At 37.8% G+C, this 26,078-nt stretch overlaps 1 pseudogene; it reads right to left on the minus strand.

Moving 5' to 3' along the window:
* Positions 1-953: 953 nt before the first annotated feature.
* On the minus strand, positions 954-2,083 carry LOC148192193 (uncharacterized; annotated as a pseudogene).
* Positions 2,084-26,078: the final 23,995 nt, after the last annotated feature.

Here is a 26,078-nt window from a genome sequence, read left to right on the forward strand (position 1 = left end):
TGAAAACTTCGTTTTTAACCTGTCCTAACTCCACCCACATGCAATTTTCAGTTGTCCAGATCAAACTCATTCAGTTCAATCGGTTCAAACTTCAATTAAATCATCAAATCATGCATAGAAATCAAAACCCCTAAAGATTCATGCTTTAACAATCAAATTCACATTCAAGAACCCTAGAATGAGAAATGCTTGACTTACTTGGGTGGAGATGCTAGATGAACTGAGAATGCTTTCAAGCTATGATGCTCTCTCTTCCTACCCCAAACTTAGATGGAAAGCTAGTGATAAAATGAGTGAAAGAGAGATTTTCTCAAGAGGGATGAGGGAAAAGTTGTAGAGAACCTTTTGAAAAAGTATGTAGGAGTGTGTGTAGAGAAAAATCTGAAGAGATAAACTATGGCGCATCTTAAGGTATAAAAATACCCCAATGGGCTCGGGTTCCGCTTAGGGGCAACCTAAGCCCAATCTGCGACACTACCGCTCAGCGGCACTTTCAGGAAGTGCTCTTCTTCTTCCTAGCTTAACCTAGGTGCCTCCTACCCATGCCTCTCACTTACTCCGTGCAATAACATGTTCAGATTACTCATGCAAAATCCTATTATGCAACTACAGCAGAACAAACAAAAAAATATAATCAATCATCTTGGTTGCCTCCCAGGTAGCGCTTGTTTAACGTCACGAGCCTGACCCAAAATCCACCAACACCCATTAGTAGGTGCAAATCTTTCTTACCAACACCCATCAGTAGGTGTAACAAACCTAGTATCCTTCAGTAGATACTTAACCACCTAGCATCCATCAGTAGATGCTATACGTTGTAAAAAATTTATAACTAAAACAAAAATAACAAAAGTTCATAATTACATCACAGAACCAAAAAAAAAAGTTCTTAAATCACTAGGTTGCCTCCCAGCAAGCGCTCTTTTAATGTCATTAGCTTGACCCAGTAAAGTTTAAGCTCCATCTTCCATGTTGGTGTTCATCTTTTTATCATCACACCAACTCATCAACTGCTTCCGGTCCACCACTTTGACTCTTCTTGAATATGGAGATTTTATTTCTATCACTCCATTCTCTTTATAGTCTTTCACAACCCATAACTTGTTTTGAATCTTACATGTTTACCAAGTTTGGGTTGTGCTTGCATAAAGTTATCATGAATTGTCCTTCCTTTGCCATCTTTTTCTTCTTCCCTAACCTATGACAAGAAACAATTTTTACCTGTGAAGTCCGACTTTGCATCTTTAAAACTAGTCATGGTTACATCTTGACATGTAGCTTTATGACTAGTCTTTTCCTTTTGCACCTGCTGCTCTTCTTTGAAGACATCAATGATTACCCTTTCATCTTGGTCTTGAAACACTATCATTCCTTCATCTACATCAATGATGACCTTGGCGGTTTTCATAAACGGTCTTCCAAGAATCAAAGGAACCCTTTCATCCTCCATCTCCATCTCTACAAAGTCCACCAAGAATTGTAGTTTGCCTACACAAACCATAACATCTTCCACTACACCATAAGGCTTCTTTGAAGATCCATCCACTATTAGCAAATTCATCTCTATTGGCTTGACTTCAAGATCCCCAATTCGCTTAAGTATAGATAAAGGCATCAAATTGACACTTGACCCTAAATCAAGTAGGGCTTTCCTTATCTTTTCCTTCCCTATGACGCAAGGAATGGTAAAACTTCCTGGATCGTTTAATTTTGGAGGAAGTGAGCTCTTCTTAACAGCTTTGCATTCATTAATCTCCTCATCTATATATCTTTTTCTTTTGGAGATCTGATTAATATGATTTACCTAAGCTGAAAATTGTTGCCATGCTTCATTCACAAGTAGATCAACATCCATTTGATTGAAGATATCTTTACAATGCCCATATGGTCTCTCTTTCTCTATTCTCTCTTTTCTTCTTCCTCTTTTCTCTCATCCTCTACTTTTCTCTCTTCTTTTGTCTCTACTCTCTTCTTTTTCTTCTTTTTGCTCTAACTCAACTCTTTCAAGATTCACACTTAATAAAACTTTACACTCTTCCTTAGGGTTAACCTCAGTATTAACCCCAAAATTCTTATCAGGCATATATTCCAACTTCTTAGCTATTTGGCCGACTTGCATCTTCAAGTTTCTAATGGCTGCATTAGTGCTCTTGTGGTTGGAAATAGTTACCTGCATAAATTGTTGAAGAGTTTCTTCCAACTTTGTTGATCTTTCATTAAGTGTAGAAACTTGTTGCCATAATGATGGTTGCTGCTGTGGCCTATTGAATTGCCCTGATTGCCCAACTTGTCCAGTTTGTCCTTGACCTTGACCCATGCTTAGGTGAGGTTTCCACCATTGGTTGTAATTACCTTGGCGATATGAAAATTGATTGGCCATGAAATTTACATCTTCCAAAGCCTCCACTGGAAAAGCGCATTGACCATTAATATGGTCACCACCACATAATTCACACATTTGTTGAACCTGTGCAACTCCCTTTAGCTCCTTTGGCAATTGTGCAAGTGTCTGTTTTAAATTCTCCAACTGTTGAGTTATGATTTTATTCTGAGCGAGCAAGGCATCACTAGATTGCAATTGTAGAACCCTTTATGTTGAATTGGAGTTCCTCTTTCACTGTGCAACTGATTGTCATTAGTAGCCATATTTTCTATCAACTCGGTTGCTTCCTCTAGAGTCTTCCATTTAATATTACCTTTAGCTGAGGCATCTAACATCAACTTGGTTTGTGAACCAAGACCTCCATGGAAAAGTAGAACTACTGCTGCTTCATCAAAGCCATCCGTGGGAGTCTTTCTCAACAAACTTTTATACCGATCCCATGCTTGACCTAATGTCTCCTCCATGCCTTATTTTAAAGAAGATATCTTTTGCTTCTCTTTGTTGACTTTAGATTGTGGGAAGTAATTGTTTAAAAATTTGCAACCATAGCTTTCCACTCAGTGAAACTATCCTCTGGAAAAGAGTTCAACCATTGCTTAGCATTGCGTCCCAATGAGAAAGGAAACAAACTAAGCTTGATTGCTTCATCCGGCACCCCATTAATCCTCATAGTGTTGCAAATTTCAATGAAAGCGGTGAGATGTTCATATGGACTTTCATGTGATATCCCATTAAATTGGTTGCTCTTAACCAACTGTATCAACGTCGATTTCACCTCCATGTTTGCAACATTGACCCTCGACCTTCCTATACTGTTAGAGTGTTGAGGGCCAACCACAGTGGTGTAATCTGCAAGAGTGCGTCTACTTTTATTTTCCTCTGCCATATTTTCAGTGTTTTGGTTATACATTTGTGGTGAAGGTTGTAAGAGTGTTTCTGGAGGAGTGAATAGTTCTCTAGATGTACAAATTCTTCTCCTCCGTTTACTCTTGTCCAAGCCTTCAAGAAGAGGTTCTGAATTTTTCTTGCTTCTTGTCCGAATTGCTTCCTGCATACACAAGAAGACAAGTTCCAAGAAAAAATTGTTAGCACAAAGAGATAGAGAAGATAAATAAAAAGAAAGAAGATAGAAAGATAAAATAAATAAAATTAGAAATAAAAAAAGATAAAAAGAAAAACAAAAAGATAAACTTAAAGATACAAAAATAAAAAGATAAATAAAAAATATAAAAATATACAAATCAAGTCAAAGTTAATAAAAAATCACACAAATAGACTAGTTAAACCACAAGTCCCCGACCACGGTGCCAAAAACTTATTAAACCCTCGACAAGTGTAACCGAATCGTATCAAGTAATAAAACTGGTAAGACCAAGTATCGTTCTCCCAAAGGACTCACGGCCTAGACAGTTATGTGATTTATTGATTATCTAAGACTTGTAAATTTTAAATGCAAAATACTGAAAAGTAAATATGAATGCATGTATTGATCAATGGGTAAGAAGAAACAGAACACGTGCTTTGAAATATATGAATGAATATGTTGTTGGGGTTTATCAATTTCATCCTATCCACTCTCATGTAATCAAGAATTCATCTTTCTTTATTAATTGTTAATGTCACTTTCTTAATTACCTTAAACCCGATCTCTCGGTGAAGAAAGCCTAATCATAATCATTAGTTTACAATGTCTTGTCTCCCTAGCAATTACTCATGCATTACTGATAACAGTTGAAAAACTGTTATTTTCATGCTTAAAATTGATACTAAAAGCAACCTTTAACACTTAGAAACTAGCTTGAAATCATGCTTTTAGGTATATTTTTAGAAATAAGAGAACTGGACAAGTTTATGCTTGATTTCAGTGTTTTATGCAGGTTTTAAGGTGAATTTGGTGAAAGAAGTGAAGAAGGATAGAGATGGAATCAGAAAAGACATAAAAAAGTGCAAAAGGAAAAGCCGTAATTATCGCTCAGCGGCAGTTTACCGCTGAGCGGCGCTTAGAAACCCGCGCTGGCTCCGCTGAGGGGTGAAAAGGCCGCTGAGGGGAGGAAAACAACTCACGCACTTACCGCTGAGCAGTAGTTTACCGCTGAGCGGCACTATTTTGGGCTTGGGCCTAATTTTGTGTAATTTTAGAATAGTATATAAGCTTTAGGACGTCCTAGGGTTTGTATATTTGGTTGAGACGAAGCCAAAACTCACTTTTCCACCCCTTGAAGGAAGATCTTGGATGCTCAGGCTACCTCCTCATCTTTCTAGGGTTCTATCTTTCATTCTTTCATTATTGTTCATCTAGTTTCACCATGAATATGGTGAACTAAACCTTGTATTGTTGTTGGGGAATGAATGTAGTCTTGTGAAACTCTCATATATGGAATTTGTTTTAACATCTTATATTAAGATACATGCTTTCTTTCATCTTTAGTTAGGGATTTTCCTCTTTGCTTAATGCTTGCTTTATTTAACTCATTCATTACCATGATTATTGATTTTGTCGATATAGAAACGTACGGGGAAATCTAGATCCGGGGAATTTCTCCCAATAGCATATTGGTTGCCTTTAAGCTCCTGCACTTCAGAACTAATTACTAGGAATGTTAGGAATTGTATGAACTCGTAATTAAGGATATGCCTTCTTGCAAGGTGATTTAGAGAGTGGCATTAGCAATTGATGAAAAGAATGATGAATTCCTAAAAGTATATGAGAGTGGATAAGATGAAATTGATAACCCCAACAACATACTCATCCATCTAATTCATTAAAGTGTTTGTTTTCCTCTTTTCCATTGATCAAATTCATGCATACAAGTTTAATTACTGTCTTTTGCATTTAAACCCTACAATCAATTGTTAACAAGTCTTAAATAATCAACAAATCATATAGCTAACTAGGCCGTGAGTCCTTTGGGAAAACGATACTTGGTCTTACCTAGTTTTCTTACTTGATACGATTCGGTCAATTACACAACACAGAAGCTTAAAGGCAACCAACCATCATACTTGTATGTCTAGGTGTATACTACTATTGGGAGAGATTCCCCAGATCTAGATTTCCCCGTATTTGTCCATATCGACAAAATCAATAATCATGACATCGAATGAGTTAAACAATGCATGCTTTGAGGAAAGAGGAAAACCCTAACAATTAATAAAAGAAAGCATGTATCTTAAAAAAGATCTTGAAGAACAAATTCAATACATAAGAGCTTCAAAGGATTACATTGATTCCCCCCAACAACAATAAAGGTTTAGTTCACCATATTCATGGTGAAACTAGATGAAATACAATGAAAGAGTGAAAGATAAAACCCTAGAAGGTGAAAAAGGAGCTGTAGCATCCAAAATCCTCCTCCTAGGGGTGAAAGAGTGTTTTTCTACTTCGATCCAGCTAAAGATGATTGACCTAGGTTAACTAAAACCTTATATAGTATTCTAAAAATTACATAAAAGTGAGACCAAGCCCATAAGAATGCTGCTCAGCGGTAAATACCGCTCAACGGTAAGTGTGTGACTGCTATTCTGCCCCTCAGTTGCAGTTTTGCCCCTCAACGGTGACTACGGGTCTTCAAAGTGCCGCTCAGCGGTAAATGGCGCTGAGCGGTACTTGCAACTTCTTCCTTTTATGCAATTTTTCTTCCTTTTATGAATCCAACTCTCCTTTACTTCTTTCACTCAATTCATCTTAAAAACCTACAAAAACAAGGAAATCAAGCGTAAAACCTGTCCAACTCTCTTATTTCCAAAACTTCAACAAAAACATGATTTCAAGCTAGTTTCTAAATCATAAAGGTTGTCTTTAAGGTCAAATTTAAGTATAAAAATAATAGTTTTCCAATTGTTATCACTACCCCATAAGGATATTTAAGAGACCTATCCGCCAATTGGAGTACCATTCGCGTGGGTTTGAGTTCCAACCCCTCAATTCTTTTGAACATAGAAAGCAACATCAAATTAATGCTAGCTCCTAAATTAATCAATGCCCTTCCAACTTCCAATCTCCTATGGTGTAGGGAATAGTGAAGCTCCCTAAATCTTTAAACTTAGGAGGTAATTGTTGTATGATTACACTGCAGTTACCTTGCACTTCAATGGTCTCCTTTTCAATGTTATCTCGTTTCTTTGTAAGGAGTTCCTTCAAAATTTTTGCATAGGATGTCATCTGTTGCAATGCTTCAGAAAAAGGAATGGTAATCTCCAGTGTTTTAAACATCTCCATGAACCTCTACAACTGTTTTTCCTTCTCCTTCCTTGAATAAGTCTTTGGATAAGGAAGGGGTTGTTCAACTATTTTTTCTTTTTCTCTCTCTCCTCTCTCCCTTTCTTTTTCTTTTTTCTTTCATCTTCCCCTTCTCTCTTTTTGTCTCTCTCAATCTTATCTTTCCACTCAAGTATTTCTTTCCCACTCTCATTTCTCTCTTTTTTCTCTCGTTTTTCTTTCCTCTAACACTTTACCACTTCTAGTAACAATGGTTTTACACTCTTCACTCAAATTACTCTTTGCATCCTTCTCACAACCTTCCATCTTGTTGAACATTTGCCCAATGTGCATCTTCATACTGTTAAATGAAGCCTCTACATTCTTACAATAAGAGACACTCATTTTCATGAATTATTGGAAAGTATCTTCCAATTTTTTGGTTTTCTCATATGGAGTAATTTGTGTCTTCCACTGTTTCTGCTGCCTTTGAAGCATTGAAATATCATATATCTCTTGAGGTAATAAAGATAGCTTCTTTGTCACTTCTTCCAATAGCTGAGAGATGATCTTATTTTGTGCAAGCAAGGCTTCTTGAGATTGCAATTGTAGAACTCCCATATGTTGAATTGAAGCCCCTATCTCACAGTGCAACTCGTTATCATTAGTAGCCATATTCTCTATCAACTCAGTTGCTTCCTCTAGAGTCTTCCATTTAATATTTGCTCTAGCTGAGGCATGTAACATCAACTTGGTTTGTGAACCAACACCTCCAAGGAAAAGAATGACTACTATTGCTTCGTCAAAGCCATGAGAGGGCGTCTTTCTCAACAAGCTCTTGTATCTATCCTATGCTTGACCTAGTGTGTCCTCCATGCCTTGTCTAAAAGAAGAGATCTCTTGCTTCCCTTTGTTGATTTTAGATTGTGGGAAGTACTTGTTTAAGAACTTTGAAACCACGACTTCCCATTCAGTAAAGCTTTCCTTTGGAAAAGAATTCAACCATAACTTAGCATTGCCTCCCAATGAGAAAGGAAACAAACTAAGCTTGATTGCTTCATCCGACACTCCATTGATCTTTACAGTGCGACAAATCTCATTGAATGTGGTGAGATGTTCATATGGACTTTCATGTGATAGCCCATTTAATTGGTTGCACTTGACTAATTGTATCAATGTCGGTTTCACCTCCATGTTTGCAGCATTAACCCTCGGCCTAGCAATGCTATTAAAGTGATGAGGGCCAATAACATTGGTGTAATCCGCCAGAGTACGTCTACCATTGTTCTCTCCGGCCATATCTTCAATGCCTTGGTTCGACCTTTGTGGTGAGGGTTGTAGAAGTGTTTCCGGAGAAGGAAATAGTTCTCTAGAAGTTCCAATCCTCCTTCTCCTTTTACTTTCGTCCAATCCTTCAAGAAGAGGTTTCGAAGTTTTCTTGCTTCTAGTCCGAATTGTACCCTGCGTACACAAGGAAACAAGTCCCTAGAAAAAATTGTTAGCACAAAAAGAGAGAAAAGATAAATTAAAAAGATAGAAAGATAAAGATTAAGAACAAAAGATCAGAAGATAAAAAATAAAAACTAAAAGATCAAAAGATAAACTAAAAAGATAAAAAGATAAAGATAAAAACAAAAAGATAGAAAGATAAAAATTAAAAAAAAAATCAAGTCAAAGTTAATCAATAATCACACAAATAGAATAGTTAAACCACGAGTCCCCAACAACGGCGCCAAAAACTTGTTAACCCTCGACAAGTGTAACTAAATCATATCAAGTAATAATAAATGGTAAGACAAATTCCCAAAGGACTCACGGCCTAAACAGTTATGGACTCACGACCTAAATAGTTATTTGATTTGTTGATTAATTAAGACTTGTAAGAACAAATTCTTGTAGTTTGAATGCAAATGCTGAAAAGTAAATATGAATGCATGTATTGATCAATTGGATCAAATGAAGCAAAGTGTGATTGAAATATATGATGATGATGTTGTTGGGGGTTTTCAATTCATCCTATGCACTCTCATGTATTCAAGAATTCAACTTCTTCATTAATGTTAATGCCACTTTCTAATTTACCTTAAACCCAATGTCTTGGTGAAGAAAGCCTACACCTAATCACTAGTTTACAATGTCTTGTTTTCTTAGGAATTATTCATGATGGAATCCTACTTGGCTTAGTCTTCCTTTTGTAATTTTACTTTTTATAGTTTAGCTCTTAAGGAGCATGGGTTACTATAAATACCCAGCTCCTCTATTGTATTGGGACTTTTGAGAATAATGAGAATTGAATTTTCTGAATCAGAAACTATTCTCTCTTGAAAGTCATAGGCTAGAGAGTCAAAGACTTCCTCTAGCCACCTTCCAAGCACCCTTTCTATCTTTCATTTTCCATTTTCACGGTGCTTCTCATCCTTCACGCTTCCTCTCCTCCACTGCCACATCTGGCACGCGTCAGCTGCCAATACGTCTCCAATCCGACGCGTCAGCCACGTTCAGACCGCGCCTCTCACTTCTTTCTTCACGCACATCAGACACGCACATTCCATATTCTCTTACTTCTTCGCGTCTCACTCTCGCTCTCGAGAGTCCATTGTCTCCAACCTCAGATCTGCCGTTTTCCCCATTTTAACCGATTGTAAGCCACATTCTACCTCGTCTGCATCTTTTTCGGCCATAGAACTTCATCTTCACCGAACAGTTCTTCGATCTATGGCCTTCGTTAGGGTTTCCTCGACCTTATCTATTTTCCTTCATCTCCACCGTTTGAACCTTAGATCTTAGGGTTTTCTTGATTCTCTTCATAGTTTAGTAGTTCTCCTGAGAGTCATTCTTCGATTTCGAGTTCCTCAACATTCCGCTGCGTCTTCACTCGTCGGAGAGAGCTTCGAGGAGGTCCGGTTCGTGTTCGTGCATCTTCAATCGATCTCTCCTCGACGTTCGTCCATCAAGTGGTATTCAGAGCAAGGTCGAACACGCTTCGAAGATAAGTACCGATTTCCTTGTGTCTTTTCGCTTTGTTTTGATTCTGAGTTGTTCGGTTTAATTCTGAGTTAAGTGTTTCGCGTCTCTGTTTCGAGTTTTCTGTTGTTCTTTGCGTTTTGTTTCGATTCGGTCTTGTTTGATTCATATTTTTGTTCATTTTGATTATGATTCGCGTTTCTGTTTTATGTCATCCTCTGTTCGTTTTGTCTCGGTTTGATTTTGATTCTTTGCGTTTTGTTCCGTCAATTTCTGAGTTGTTCATCATTTTCCTGTACTGTCTTGTGTTTAACTTTTGTGTCTTCATTGAATCAATTCCATATGTTTGTTCTGGTTTGAAGTTGAACTATTGTGCATCTTATTCAGTGATATGTGTTTTCATGTGTTTAGGTTTCCAATTTCTGATTCTGTGCTTAAATTTGTGCTTTGAGTCTTATATCATTTTATTCGGTGAATCCAATTTGTTTGAGTCTTTTAATTTCTAAATCGAATTCTGTTTTGTCATAGTCATGTTAGTTGGTTTTTCTTGTTCATAACTTCAAGTTGTATTTCTTATTTGAGTTGTGTTTGTGGTGATCTGATTATATGTTCAATGTGCATACCGTATGAGCTATGACATTCAATACTGAGAGCTCGGATGCATGAAATGAGCAGCAGATCTGATTTGAATTTGCTGTTGTGAACTTCTTGTTTTAATAAGCTGTTGAATCTGAATATTGAAGCTATTCTGCACTTTTAAAATTGAATTGGAATGCTGAGATGACTAGTAACAAAGTGCCAACCAGAAAAGCCGTGATATGCTCAGCATTAGCTTGGTTGTTAGTGTGAAAGTCACAGCAGAAATTACTTGCAAGCAGTAGGCCGAACTGCATATTTCATTGCTTGAGTCTTTTGCTTTGTTTTTGTTCATTTCAGTAGTAGATCATTGCTGGAATTCTGTATATTTAATCCTAGAGTCTTTGCAAACCGTTTTTAAACTTTCTAAACTGCAGAACTAAGTTGTTTCAATGCTTGTTAATCACTGTTTTGTTCCAAAATGAAATAAAGGCATGAGTTGAATAAATCAGTTCAAAAGAGGCAAATTCTGAAAAGAAAAACAAGGAACTGAACATGTGAATTTGAGTAAAAGCCTATGAAATTGTGTAAACTGGCCTTGAATGATCAAAACAAGCATCATTAAACTTGTTCGAATGGATTTCAGTGTGCAATTGTGTCCAGAATTGAAATTGCTAAAAATAGATATGGGACAAGTTCAATTTTGCATCTGAAACCTGTGTTCACCAACAAGTTCTGCAATTCATTACTGCATTTTTTTTTATTTGCTTTCTTAATCTGTTCTAGATCCCTTGTTAGGTTCTGTTTGTGTGCTCACCTTATTCATTACTTTGTTTCTTGCTTGTCATTGTTGAATGTTCTGGTTTTGTCTCAGTGCACGTGTGAATTCTGATCTGCTGTTCCTAATTGAAGTTTTTTGTTTGCTTTTGTAATCTGGTCTAGAGTTGATCTTGAGTCAGTTTCTCTGTTGTGCTGTCAATTCCTTTGCTTTAGTGGCTGTCCTGTTCTGTTTTACCTGTCTGTCCATTACTTTGATCTTAGCCTAGCCTTTTCTGAAATAAGAAGCTTTTATACTTTGGTTTCTGGAATTTGAAAGAGGGTTTGTGTGCTTGGTAGCATCTTAGGTGGTGGTGGTCTAAAAGACTCTCAAGCCTTGAACTGCCAAGGGAGAATCTCCCTTCCAAACCTTTTCATTTATGTGCTTTAAATTTCAAAAGAGAAGCCTTGAGTGTTGTGAGTTTTGTGAGGCTGACTTGGCCTAATTCCTTGGCACTTTGAAATAGAGAATTCATTGTTAATCTAACTGTTTTGTGATTGTTCATTGTGCAGGAAAAGAAATTGGATCAAGTAGATTGGAGCAGTTGTGATTTGCTTAAACTGACATTGCATTCATTTTGGCTTATAAACTGTTTGCTGAAATCATTGAGATATTGTATGTCTGAATGTGATTACTGATTTCATGGTTTGCTTACAATTGTTGAAATCTGTTGAGTTCTTATTAGCACCATCATTCTTTCTTTGTTGAGATCATTTTTCCAAATGCATATAGAAAATATTTTTCTGGTATTAATCACATGCAGATTTCAGTTTTGTTCAGATTGATTGAATTACATCCATTGCATCTGGTTAATGTCCATTCCTATTTGTATTTGCTGGATTGGGGTTTGATTTTGTATGCAGAAATGAACCAGTGCAGGGTGTCCAATAGGAGTTGATATTAGTTTAGAATGAGCAACCAGAAGCAGAAGCAATTCACGTGGGAGTGTTGAACTGAAGGGAGTTTCTTTCACCTTAAATTGCTTTTGTTTTGGTTGAAATATTCTTGCTATAATGTTGAATCTGGTATGACAGTTTTTGTACACTAGGATTAGCCCATCTGAATTCTGAATTGGAATTGTTCTGCATTGCATTGGATTAATCTGATTTTGATTAGACTGGAACTGATTTGTTGGTAGTTTAGTTTGAGCAGGAAATTACTGAGAAAACAGCAACCTAAGCACTTCATGTGAAAGCTATCTGAACTAAAGGGAGTTATCTAGTTTAATTGCTTCTGAATGTTTAAACTGTTTTGGATTTAAATTGCTCATTGTGAATTACATCATCTTGCTGAATTGGGTGTGATTTTCTTGCAGTTTATTCCTAGAGAGCAAAAGACAATTTCTTTGTAACTGCATCAAGGGCACAAGACCGAGAAAAGGGAAGTGCTTACTGCCATACACATTACCTTGTGTAATCTGTTTTGGATAAGAAAATTTTGATTGCAGCTCTGTGCATTTACTTTGTAGGAAACTGATCAGGAAAGACCAAGAGAATTGATAGCCGAAGCACAAAGTGGAACAACAAAGTTGAGCATGAAGTGGACCAGTACCAAGACCGTAGCAGCCTAGCATAGTTATTTTCTTTTGTAATTGTTTTCCTTTAATTTGTTTGTAATAGGCTTGTGTTAGCCTACTGTTAGTTTCTTTTTTGTTGTGTAAAAGGGCCTTTTATAAAGTCCAAGTTCTTTGGAAGAGTCTTTGGTGCTCTTTCAAACTCTTGGCAACTTTATTTGCTTTTATTTTTAGCATAGCTAGACAGGTGAATGTGTCTTGTTAGCCAAAGCTAACAAGCTTCACCATAGGAGTATATATTGATTTGATTTGTGTATCTCGTAGGGTAATTAGAGTCCGCTGGTTCCTTAGTGTTTTGTTTCTTTGATTTTGTGTTCTACGTTTAGGGGTGATTTAGGCTAAAAGGGATTAAACTCTAAGCCTTTTCACATTAGAGTCCGAGAGTCTAGTCTTTTATTTGTGCTTAATTGTTTGAGTTGTGTACTTTGTTTCTAAAGGTGATTTTAGTTTAAGGGGTAATTAGTTAGTAGCCTAAGACATTTCTGGCAAGGCAAGACTTGGTACTTAAGCAGCTCTTTAGCTCACCTCTCTTACCTGGGACTTGTCTAAGTGAAAGTTTTGAACCCTTTAGATTAAGAAAACTTTTAAAAACAAAGATGTCTTCTTATGGTTCATATAGGTCTTCTAGGTTAGATAAAATTGATGAAATGTTTAAACAAGCTAGGAATCTTCCATCATTTGGTAAAGACATAGGAGCATTAACATACCTAGCTTGGGAGAAAGAAATTGATAAAATAAATCCTTGGTTTTATGAAGAGAGTGAATATTATGTCCTTAGCATATATCTCTCTAAGTTAGAAGAAAATGCATGTGAGTGGTGGGATGAAAGACAATATCATGTTAGGAAAGGTAGGAAGTCTTCCATACGTGATTGGCATGATTTAAAAGCTTGCATGAGAAGAAAGTTTGTGCCTTCAAGCATTAAAAGAAACCTAGAATTAATTAGGGGTTGCATTGAAGATGGAAAATCATTTCTTGAGAGTTTAAAGGATCATGGGTTTCTTCGTAGAGAATTAGAATTTGGGGCAAGACTTAAAGAGATCAAGGATAAGAAAAGAGAAAGAGAGATTGAGAGAAAAGAAAAGGAAGAAAGGAAAGAAGAAGAGAAGAGAGAGAGAGAAGAAATAGAGAAAAGAGAAGAGAGAAGTAGAGAGGAATTAAGAAGAGAAGAGAGAAAAGAAGAAGAAAAGAAAGAAAGGCAAGAAAAAGAGAAGAAAGAAAAGGAGAAATTGTTACTGATGACAAATCCTATTCTTTCAAAGACTGTGGAACCTAAAAGGGAAGGTTTCCAAATCTTTACTTCTTTTCCAATAATTGATTACTTTTCAATTTTTGACTTCTCTTTCAAACCAATTGTCATAAAAACATTTTCAAAATATGAAAATTCAAATCTTGAGTTATTCTTAAGAAAACAATTAACTCAAGATAAAATTGAATTTGGACTTCTAAAATTTTCAAAGATTACTAATCAAAGTATTAGAAGTTCTTATTCTCTTGTTTTTAAAGAAAAATTCTTTCTTGGATTGATATTAACCGAAGATATATTTGATGTGTATTGCAGATTCGTGTTTGATCCAGGAGGAAGAAAACTAGATCTAAAAGAATAAGGCCACTCCAAGATGGCCATGCTCCCAAAGATTGTGTGGAGCTTATTCATAAGGCGATTGTAAGATTTGAGGACAAATCTTTTCTTAAGAGGGAGGGCATGATGGAATCCTACTTGGCTTAGTCTTCCTTTTGTAATTTTACTTTTTATAGTTTAGCTCTTAAGGAGCATGGGTTACTATAAATACCCAGCTCCTCTATTGTATTGGGACTTTTGAGAATAATGAGAATTGAATTTTCTGAATCAGAAACTATTCTCTCTTGAAAGTCATAGGCTAGAGAGTCCAAAGACTTCCTCTAGCCACCTTCCAAGCACCCTTTCTATCTTTCATTTTCCATTTTCACGGTGCTTCTCATCCTTCACGCTTCCTCTCCTCCACTGCCACATCTGGCACGCGTCAGCTGCCAATACGTCTCCAATCTGACGCGTCAGCCACGTTCAGACCGCGCCTCTCACTTCTTTCTTCACGCACATCAGACACGCACATTCCATATTCTCTTACTTCTTCGCGTCTCACTCTCGCTCTCGAGAGTCCATTGTCTCCAACCTCAGATCTGCCGTTTTCCCCATTTTAACCGATTGTAAGCCACATTCTACCTCGTCTGCATCTTTTTCGGCCATAGAACTTCATCTTCACCGAACAGTTCTTCGATCTATGTTCGGTGAAGATGAAGTTCTATGGCCGAAAAAGATGCAGACGAGGTAGAATGTGGCTTACAATCGGTTAAAATGGGGAAAACGGCAGATCTGAGGTTGGAGACAATGGACTCTCGAGAGCGAGAGTGAGACGCGAAGAAGTAAGAGAATATGGAATGTGCGTGTCTGATGTGCGTGAAGAAAGAAGTGAGAGGCGCGGTCTGAACGTGGCTGACGCGTCGGATTGGAGACGTATTGGCAGCTGACGCGTGCCAGATGTGGCAGTGGAGGAGAGGAAGCGTGAAGGATGAGAAGCACCGTGAAAATGGAAAATGAAAGATAGAAAGGGTGCTTGGAAGGTGGCTAGAGGAAGTCTTTGGACTCTCTAGCCTATGACTTTCAAGAGAGAATAGTTTCTGATTCAGAAAATTCAATTCTCATTATTCTCAAAAGTCCCAATACAATAGAGGAGCTGGGTATTTATAGTAACCCATGCTCCTTAAGAGCTAAACTATAAAAAGTAAAATTACAAAAGGAAGACTAAGCCAAGTAGGATTCCATCAATTCATGCATTACATTCGCACAAAAGCTTAAAGGTAACCAATCCTCCTATTCCTATGTCTAGGTAATATTACTATTGGGAGAATTTCTTCATGTCTAGATTTACCTATATGTGTCCATATAAATAAAATCAATGATCATGCAATTGAATGAGTTAAACAAAGCATGCATAGAGTATAGAAGAAAAACCCTAACAATTAATGAAAGAAAGCATATGAATTAAAGAACCAATTCAATACATGAGAGTTTCAAAGGATTACATTGATTCCCCAACAACAATGAAGGTTTAGTTCACCATAATCATGGTGAAACTAGATGAAAAATAATGAACGAATGAAAGATAGAACCCTAGAATTTGAAGAGTGGATTTAGAGCATCCAAAATCCTCCTCCAAGGAGTGAAGAAAGTGTGATTTTGCTTCGTTCTGCCAAAAGATACTAACCCTAGGTCAACTAAAACCTTATATAGACTCTTAAAGATTACAAAAAAGTGGCCCAAGGCCCTTTAAAATGCCGCTCAGTGGTAAGCGCGATTCTTTAGTTTGACGCTTAGCTGCAGTTTTGCCCCTCAACTATGACTGCGGGTCTTTAGAGTGTCGTTCACCAGGAATTTCCGCTAAGCGGTACTTGTCGCTCTTCTTTTATGCACTTTTTCTTCCTTTTCTGAATCCAAGTTATGGCTACTTCACTTCTTCCATTCAATTCATCTTAAAACGTGCAAAAACAAGGGAAACCAAGCACAAAACCCATCCAACTCTCTTCTTTCTAAAACATAAACAAAAGCATGATTCAAGCTAGTTTCTAAGTCATAAAGGTTGTTTTTGATGTCAAATTTAAGTATAAAAATAACGGTTTTTCAACAGTTATCAATAGGTCAAACGTCTATATGGAGTGGCGGGATCAGACGTTAAATGGAGTCAAAAAGTGACTTTTTAAATTCTTGGGTTGCGCATTTAGACGTCGGTTACCCCAATAACAGACGTCTAAAGTTCTTTAGAAGTCGGAGTGGCGGGATTTGACATCTAATTAGAGTCAAAAAGTGACGTTTTAAATTTCTGGGTTGTGTATTTAGACGTCGGTTGTCCCAATAACACACGTCTAAAGTTCTTTAGAAGTCGGAGTGGCAGGATCAGACGTCTAAACGGAGTCACAAAGTGAATTTTTAAATTTCTGGGTTGTGCATTTAGACGTCGGTTTCCCCAATAATAGACGTCTAAAGTGCTTTAGAAGTCGGTTCCGCCCATAACAGACGTCTAAATAGAATAAAAAATTACTTTTTCTTAACTTTTTCGTTTAGTTTTGGCGTCTATTCGGGGGAGCCGACATATTTGAGTATTTAGACGTCGGGCCCCTCCATAGCCAACATGTAAATAGTTGTTTTATTTACGAAAAATGCCACCGGTCATTTTTTACGTTGGATGTTCGAGGGTCAGACGTCTAAAGGGTGACGTTAAAGGTCTTTTTTGCACTAGTGACTCTTTTACAGCCTTCACCTCAAAGATCTGACCAGGAAACAAAAAATATGACTGAAGAGCAGAATAGTAGACATACCCTGGCAGATTATATAACAGTCATTGACTCTCATAATTTTAATAGCATTTCAAGGTCGAGGGTTAATGCTGCAAATATGGAGATAAAACCTGTTTTGATTCAATTGGAGAAGAGCAACCAATTTAACGGATTATCACATGAAAATCCATATGAGCATCTGACCACAATCAATGAGATATGCAATACTATGTGTCAATACCGAATTTCGTCTGGATTGATTTTTGGCTTTACTGTCTCCTATGTTTTATTATTTATTTATTTTTTATTTTTTATTTTTTATTTTATTTTTATTTTAATTTTCGTTTTTTATCTTTTATTTATTTATTTATTTTTTGTTATCTATTATTATTTTGTTTTTATTCTATCTTTATTTATATAAATTATCTTATTTTATTTTATTCACCCCTTTATTTATTATTTCCTTTTTATTTTTGTTTTGTTTTACCTCTTTATATTTTACTTTATTTTAATATAATTAATATAACTAAAAAAAAAGAAAAAAAATGTGTGCGGAGCGAGACGGGACAAAAACGATTTTCTGCAGAGACCGAAAGTGGTGGCAGAAGCGGTTTTGACATACGGATTGGCAGAGGCGATTTGGGCATATGGATTGGTAGAGACGATTTGGATATACGGATTTGGTCAGTGCATCAACACAAAAAGCAGAGAAGAAGGAGGAGGAGAGGGGAGAGTAAAAGGAGGATTTGACACCGCTTCTCGGACCTTCATCTTGGATCATCATCCAGTCTCTGTGAGAGCTTCCACTTCACGAAGAGAAAAAGACGCCAACCAAGAGGGGAGAGATCACCTGAGACGAAGCGGACAAAGGCAAGCAGAGCTCCAAGAGGTAAGCACACCTTGTTCGTGTAGACATAGTCATGTAAGCTTGCTGCATTATATTTCATTTTATGCATGAAGTCGCTTTGCTTTAGTATGTATTGTGGTAGGAGTCTTCCCCTTTCTCCATTCTACATTCTTACCGAAAACCTTCATCACCTTTTCCTAAGCACCCCTGGACATTGGAGCTCTGAAAATCCCTTTGGTGTCAATCCGTTTCATAACCATCGAGCATCACGAGCTCTCCCATTTTCCATAGCCTTCAGCACTTCTGTTCACTCCAATCAACAATAAAATTGAATCATTAAGCGGGAAACTCACAGAGAGCACCGCAAAATGAAACCAACAAATACCCGTGCTCTATTCAACCTTCACTTGCTTCAAATGAAACTAACAACCAAAACCAGATTCAATACCTTAGTGTTTCTTTAAATTTCTTGAGTCTTGAAAGAATGCCATCTAGGGCACCACTACACCAAATTCCCAAACACACCATGGTGTTCCTAGCTCTCAGTGCGCGGTAGAGAATGCAATAAGGAGTGGGGTTGGGCCAAATCCCCCTCTATTGTACAATTTCGCTTCGGCGGGGGATGAAGCCATTTGAAGCAGAGTTGTTGCCAAAGCCTTCACAGACGATGGAAGCTTTTTTTTGCTATAAAGGAGGTGTCCTTGTTGGGTCATAGAGGCGAGAGCGAACAAAGTATTTTCCAGCTTCGGGAGGAAATGTCTAGGCACAAACAAGGATAATGTTAAGCTGTATATCTTCCTCGAGATTGTAGCAGGACAACCCATTGTAGAGCAAGTCGAAGACGAGAAGAGAGAGAGAGGACAATGACTCTGCGGCCAGCGGTAGCTCTGGTGGAGTGTGGTGTCGCTGGCGACGCCGAGACTAGTAGAAGGTGGTGGCGCAGTGGCTGGTTCGAAGTAGTGGTGCATATGCGACGGAGGTGGGGAAGCAGGGCTTAGCCGCTGTTAATGGCGCGACGGCATTCCTGCGGCCTGGGCAGTTGAGGGGGAACCCGGTGGCACGATGACGCGAAGGAATCGGAGATGAAGGCGGAGGAAGACCCTCCCTTTGGATCGCCGTTTTCGAAGGGAGAAGAGTGAAGACGGTGGCGTCGTGGCTGGCAATGGTTCTGGTGGCGCGAGGGTTCACCGACGAGGCCAAGGCGTGTTCTGGCTGAGGCGACGGTGGCCGGTTCGGGCAGAGGCGGCGGTGAGCTTATGGGTTAGAGCAAGAGACCTTGGGTTTCTTGAGAGTGCGTGAGCTGAGGGAGTGGGGAATGAGAATGAGCCTCCTGATCCCCTAGGAAATTCTAGGTTAGGCAAACCACCCCCGGATCCAGTGCTGGGCCAAGCCCAAGTAAAAAATAGCTATTTCCTTCGCGCATCCCCCGCTTCTCACTCGCGCACCCCCATACATCCTCGGGCCACTGTTGGGCCAAGCCCAAGCAAGAAAATAGCTTTCTCCTTCGCGCAGCCCCCGTTTTTCACCCGTGTACCCCCATTATGTTCTCTTGGCCTGGGCTCAGGCCCATTCTGTTCTTAAAAAATAATAACAAAAGAAATAAAATTCCTTTCCTTACTTGTACCCCCTATTCTCACTTCCTCACCCCTTTTAGTTTGGGTTTAGGGCCAATCTGTTTGTAAAAGAAAAAATAGTTTAGACACCCCATTTTCTCATTTAGGCACCCCCCATTATTTGTTTTATTTTGTTCCATTATTTATCTTATTTCATTTGTTTTTTTATTTTTTATTTTTTTTGTTTTATTTTATTTTATCTATTTATTCTAAATATCTACTTATTTTAAAATATATATTTAATAGTACAATATTTATATATGTATATAAAATTACAAAAATATATTTTAAAGGTTAAGCACACGTGTGACCGCTCGCGTCGTCCTTGTGCTAAAAATCTCTTCTTCTTTCTTATATAAAATTACAAAAATATATTTTAATGGTTAAGCACACGTGTGACCGCTCGCGTCGTCCTTGTGCTAAAAACCTTTCCTCCTTTCTTATATAAAAATTACAAAAATATGTTTAAAGGTTGAACACTCGTGTGATAGTCCGCATCGTCCTAGTGTTCAATACCTTTCTCTCTTATTTACATAATATTAAATGAGGATATGGGTGCTCGTGCGATCGTCCGCATCATCCTAGTACTCAATATCCTCAATATCAAAAGTTTTAAAAAATGGTATGAGTACTCGTGTGACCGTACGCGTCGGCCTAGTGCTCATTACCTTCTTTTTCTCGAAAATATTTAAAAACATAAAAAATTTAAAAACATCTGCTTTTTTTACAAACAACAAACAATCTTTTAACCCAGAACTATGTGATCCTTGATTCTCCATCAAGAGTGGAGATACATAGGAGCAAGGCTAGTCCTTGTCAGGTTCACTTCCCAAAAATCCAAAATCATTTCCAAACAAAATTCCTAAACAATTTCCTAAACGAAATTTTCAACATAGTTTCCAAAAGAACTACGTAACCATGATTTCTCATTTTGAATGAGAATACGTAGGACCAAGGTCAATCCTTGTCGGGCCCAAAAAACTAAAAAATATATTTTGTTTATTTAGAATTTTATTTTAGGGGATAGTTAAACATTTTGAAAACCACATCATATTCGTGCATTTAGTTAAAGGTACTACCTTAGGGCAGGCGTTGTAGGGTGCTAACACCTTCCCTACGTGTAACCGACTCCCGAACCCATAATATGGTTTTCGTGGACAGTGTCTTATTATTTTGTGGTTTTTCCGTAGTTTTCCATAATAAACTATGGTGGCGACTCCAAAATCTCTTTTCAAGACCCGTTTCTTTTTGGATCGTCGTCCCATCGCGATTCCGGTTGCGACAGATGACGACTCCGCTGGGGACATCAGAGAGTCGAGCCATTTAATTAGATTGCATGAACGCGATGTGGTTTTGCTTTGTGTTCTTCGTCCCCTTCCTGTTTCATAATTGTATATTCTTATCAGTGTTTGATATTTGGAATAATTGCATGTGAATTGCTTTGATTGTGATATGTTGAATCCTAGGGTAGAAAACATGTTTATACCTGCCTGGGAATTTTTCTGGTTGTTTTGCGGGTGAGGGTTTGGGTATGCATTGTATTCTCCCTTCACACACACACATGGTTCATCTTATGAGTGGGGCTCTATACCCGGGTTTGAGTGCAACATAGAATTAGAGGGGTTGTGTAGCGATGCCACTTAGGACATACTTCCTGTTTGGCTATCGTGAGAACCCCAACTAGAGTCTGTTTTTTTCTTTTGCGTCTCCGCACCTAGTTGATTACTCGAATGTGGAGATGCTATGAAGGGGGCCATAGCTCTAGTGACCATTGATCTTTAGGTTCGGGGAACCATCCTTGTGACATTGCATATACTTGACCTTGAATCTTTAGCGTTGAACCTTATCTAGGGCACAAAGGGAGATGTGTGCAGTCTTATAATCCTCATTGTTTCTTAATAAAGTCAAGCACCTTGTACATATCTTTATACCTTTTTTATACACCTTTTTCTTTTCTTTCTTTCTTTTTCTCATGCATTTTTATGGTCCTGTCACTGGTTCTAGTCAGAAAATTATAAATTTGTGATTAAGCCTTTGAGATAAAATGGAATTTAACATAAGATCTGAAGTCAAGGGGGGGTTCAAGTTCAGACATTTTAAAGGAAATGATAGCCATTGAAGTAAAGGAGGGTAATATGGATGGCCCGAGAGAACTGCTGAAGAAAATGAAGATAACCCAAAAGGATGCATTCAAGAAGGGGTATAAGAATTTGTTGACCTTGTCAAAGGGGAAGAATTTGGGCAAATCTTAAATACACCTCTCGAGGGCAAAGATCTATACAACTACCTCGGGCAGTATACCCATATCTTGCAGCAAGTGAGAATCATAAGAGTGCACCCTATGAAGTTGGAGAGAGGATTCATGCTTAAGGGTAAAGCGAGGAGCCTTCCTCGGGGTTACCTAGAGTGGTACCCTTATCGTTCGGCTAAGGAGGAAAACTGGGAAACAATTACGAATGTACTAGCTCTTATCCTCTATGGTGTCATGCTCTTTTCTAATATCATGGATTTTGTCGGCAATGTCGCCATGAATGCGTTTGTGGGGTACAAAGTTTGCTCTAAAGAATCTAGTCACTATTGTCCTAACTGAAGTTTCCAAGACCCTTAGTCAAGGTTGTGATCCATCTAGAAAGAAGATCTCTCGCATGAGTAAGGCCATTGTGAATGCCACATGTCACGTGGAGGAGTTGTTGCGGTGTAAAATAGAAATTGAAGGGGCAAATGAATGGGTGCAACTTTGTGCAAGCTTATAAAGAGAACATTAATGGCGTGTTTTCTTGGCAACAAATATCGTGTATCATACACCATTGCGGGAGGTACCCTAATGTGCCCCTCATGGGTATCAGGTGTTGTATTAGTTACAATCTTGTGTTAGCACAAAGACAATTTGGGCGTCCTATGAGAGGATCACCTACACCTGCATCTCTTGCCATATTGCAGACCTTCAAAGGAAGGAACCTTTGCTGAAATGCTTCATCAAGTTAGGGACGCTTGGGGCAATGTTCTTCGCTTCGAGAGAGGCCCAAGATCATGGACTGTTAATGAAAGATTCCCTCGGCCATTGGATCGTAGAAAGAGTTAAGACAATCCAATTGCCATTCAAGTTAATCTCCCCTGACCCAAATTGTGAAAAGAAATTTCACAGTGATGAACAGTGTGAAAGCAGTAGTGGCAAAACTGGAGAAGAAATGTCATTGAGCTAAAAGGGGACATCAAGCATTGATGATTAGATGAAAGAGTATGTCGTTGAAGAAGGATGAGTTACAAAGGAACTGAAAGAGGAGTCTCTCACAACTAGCTTCCCTCGCTAATGGAGCCCTTGAAGACGTTATGAAGTCATTAGCTGATGCTTGATGGACAAATTTATGATCACCAAAATATGATGTCACAAACTTGTTTAACAATCGGCAAGTATGACCGAATTGTTTCAAGTAATAAACTCGGTAAGACCAAGTATCGTTCTCCCAAAGGACTCACGGCCTAGTTTTGTTATGTGATTTGTTGATTAGCTAAGACTTAAGAACAAAATAATTGGAGTTTAATATGCAAAAGACGAAAATAAACATGTATGCATGAGGTTGATCAATGGCTAAAACAAAAGACAAGTACTTTCAATGAAATATATTGATGAATATGTTGTTGGGGGTCAATTTCATCTTATCCACTCTCATATTTTAGGAATTCAACATTCAAGTCATCATTGTTAATGCCACTCTCTAAATTACCTTTCAAGAAGGCTTCTCCCTAATTAAGAGTTCATACAATTCCTCGCATTCCTAATAATTAGTTTTTTTAGCACAGGAGCTTAAGGCAACCAATATACTATTGGGAGAAATTCCCCGGATCTAGACTTCCCCGTACGTTCCCGTATCGACAAAATACATAATCATGCATTGAATGAGTTAAACAAAGCAAGCATTAAGCAAAGTGGAAAAACCCTAACTAATGATGAAAGAAAGCATAAATCTTAGATTAAGATGCAAGCACAAATTCCATATATGAGAGCTTCAAAAGATTACATTGATTCCCCAACAAACATACAAGGTTTAGTTCACCATATTCATGGTGAACCTAGATGAACAATAATGAAAGAATGAAAGAGATAGAAAAACCCGAGAAAGAGAAGAGGTAGCCTGAGCATCCAAGATCCTCCTTCAAAGGGGTGGAAGAGAGAGTGTTTGCTTCGTTTCTGCAAAAGATACCAAACCCTAAGACATCTAGGTCTTTAAATAGGACATAAAAATAATAGAAAACGGGTCCAAGCCCAAACGGATCATAAAATCGCATAAAACTGGCCCAAAACTCGTATGGTTGACTTTTTCCGTATTCTGGTTGACTAGTTGACTTTTTGGTTGACTGGTTGACTTTTCTGGTTGACTGGTTGACTTTTCTGGTTTCTGGTTAACTTTTCTGATTCCATCTCTCTCCTTCTTCACTTCTTTCACTAAATTCACCTTAAAACCTGCACAAAAACACTGAAATCAAGCATAAACCTGTCCAGCTCTCTTATTTCTGAAAATATGGATAAAAGCATGATTTCAAGCTAGTTTCTAAGTGTAAAGGTTGCTTTTTGTGTCAATTTTAAGCATGAAAATAACAGTTTTTCAACTGTTATCACAACCCCAAACTTAGAACTTTGCTTGTCCTCAAGCAAACAAGATGTAACTCAATCTTCAACCAATTCATATGATGGTTCACTCATTCAAAAATCCTCTTTTTCAAGATAAGTAACAACTTCACTCAAACTTATGACCAAGAGTTCAATCAAGATGTGCACATGCTTTAGTGTTCACAAAGTCATTTAAATTCCAACAAATGCTATTTTTCATGAATGATCAATCAATTAAGCATGGATGTTCATGTGCTTATGGAATATTTCCTCACTAGGTAAAGTGTTTCACTCAACACCCAAGTGTATAAGAGGTAAAGTGTTTCACTCATTCACTCCACTATCACAATGTTACATGAATCAACTTTGCCTTTCATTTTACCACAATCAAAAACATTCACAAGCATGCATCATCACAAGGACTTTTCAATGGCTTATAATGTGGCTGGGCTAACAAGAAAATTGGTTTTTCTGGATCACAAAATCCTTGAGTTAAGAGAATCATAATAACACAATTTTTCTTATTCTTCCCAACTTGCCTTTGCATCTGCATTGAGCTTTGCTTCTTTTTCTTTTCTTTTCTTTTTCTTTTTTTCTTTGCATATTCTTACTTTTTAGCTCTTAGCTCAATGCTTTTCCTTTTTCATGTTTTCCCAACAACCCCAAACTTGAACATTTAACAATACCACACAAGATCTTCTACTTAACTCAAGGTAAAGATTTTCAATCAAGGGTTTTCAGTGTATGTTCAAGGCTAAGGGTTCAAAGGATAGAACACAAAGTGTTCTCTTTTAGTGGGCTAACTTTATGAATTTGGCCAATAAAAAGGGTTCCAACAAACGACCTTGATCATATGATGCAAAACAAGCAATTGATTCAATCATAGAAAACCTGGGCAAAATCATTCATGTTTCCAAAGTAATAGCATTCAATCAATAACAACTCTGGAGCTCAAAACCTCACATATAAGCTCATTCACTTTTGACATACACATCCTGCTTAATTTCACAATCACAATCATAATATCCTGCATTTGTTCACAAAGCTTGTGAATCACCTGTATAAGCATTTTAATGTGCACATCTTCTCAACATCAATCAATCAATAAGAATCATCAAGCATTACTTATCAAACAATCACAGTTAATAGCAAACCATCACACAAACCAGGTTTCCAATAAAGTACATCAAACTCTAATCTAAAAACATAAAATACTTACAGAATACTGGGTTGCCTCCCAGTAAGCGCTTGTTTAACGTCACGAGCCTGACCCAAATTTTCAAGGATCAACCAACAACATCATTGTGGAAAATTGTTGCACCTCTCCCCCTAGATAGGGTTTGAGACGTTGACCATTCACCACCCAACTTCTCTGTGGATCATCAACAGCTGGATTAAATATTTCAATTGCTCCATGCGGATGCACTTCTTTTATCACAAATGGTCCTGACCATTTTGACTTCAGCTTCCCAGGAAATATCTTCAATCTTGAATTGAACAATAGTACCTGTTGTCCTGGATTGAAAACTCTATTCACCAACTTCCTGTCATGATAAAATTTAATCTTGTCTTTGTAAGCCTTGGATGAATCATATGCATGTAATCGCATTTCTTCAAGCTCCAAAATCTGCCTTCTGCGTGTGCATTGAGTTTCATAAGGATCAAAATTCAAGAATTTCAAAGCCCATAATGCTCTATGCTCCAATTCTACTGGCAAATGGCATGCTTTCCCATAGACTAATTGAAACGGTGATAATCCCATAGACGTCTTCATTGCTGTCCTATAAGCCCAAAGAGCATCATCCAACTTGAGAGACCAATCCTTTCTTGATGAAGTCACTGTGTTTTCCAGGATCCTTTTTATCTCCCTGTTAGACACCTCAGCTTGTCCATTTGTTTGTGGATGATAAGGTGCAGCTACCTTATGTTTTACTCCATAGTGTTTGAGTACTTTCTCTAGCTGATAATTGCAAAAATGAGATCCTCCATCACTGATCAACACTCTTGGAGTGCCAAAACGTGAGAATATCTGCCTCTTCAGGAATTTAATTACCATGCTAGCATCATTTTTAGGACAAGCTAATGCTTCCACCCATTTACTCACATAATCCACTACTACCAGAATATATTCATTGTTGAAAGATGGAGGGAAGGGTCCAACAAAGTCAATACTCCAACAATCAAAAA

The sequence above is a fragment of the Vigna umbellata genome, chromosome 10 (assembly GCF_029865625.1).
Source record: "Vigna umbellata cultivar VRB3 chromosome 10, Vumbellata_1.0, whole genome shotgun sequence".
Taxonomy (NCBI): domain Eukaryota; kingdom Viridiplantae; phylum Streptophyta; class Magnoliopsida; order Fabales; family Fabaceae; genus Vigna; species Vigna umbellata.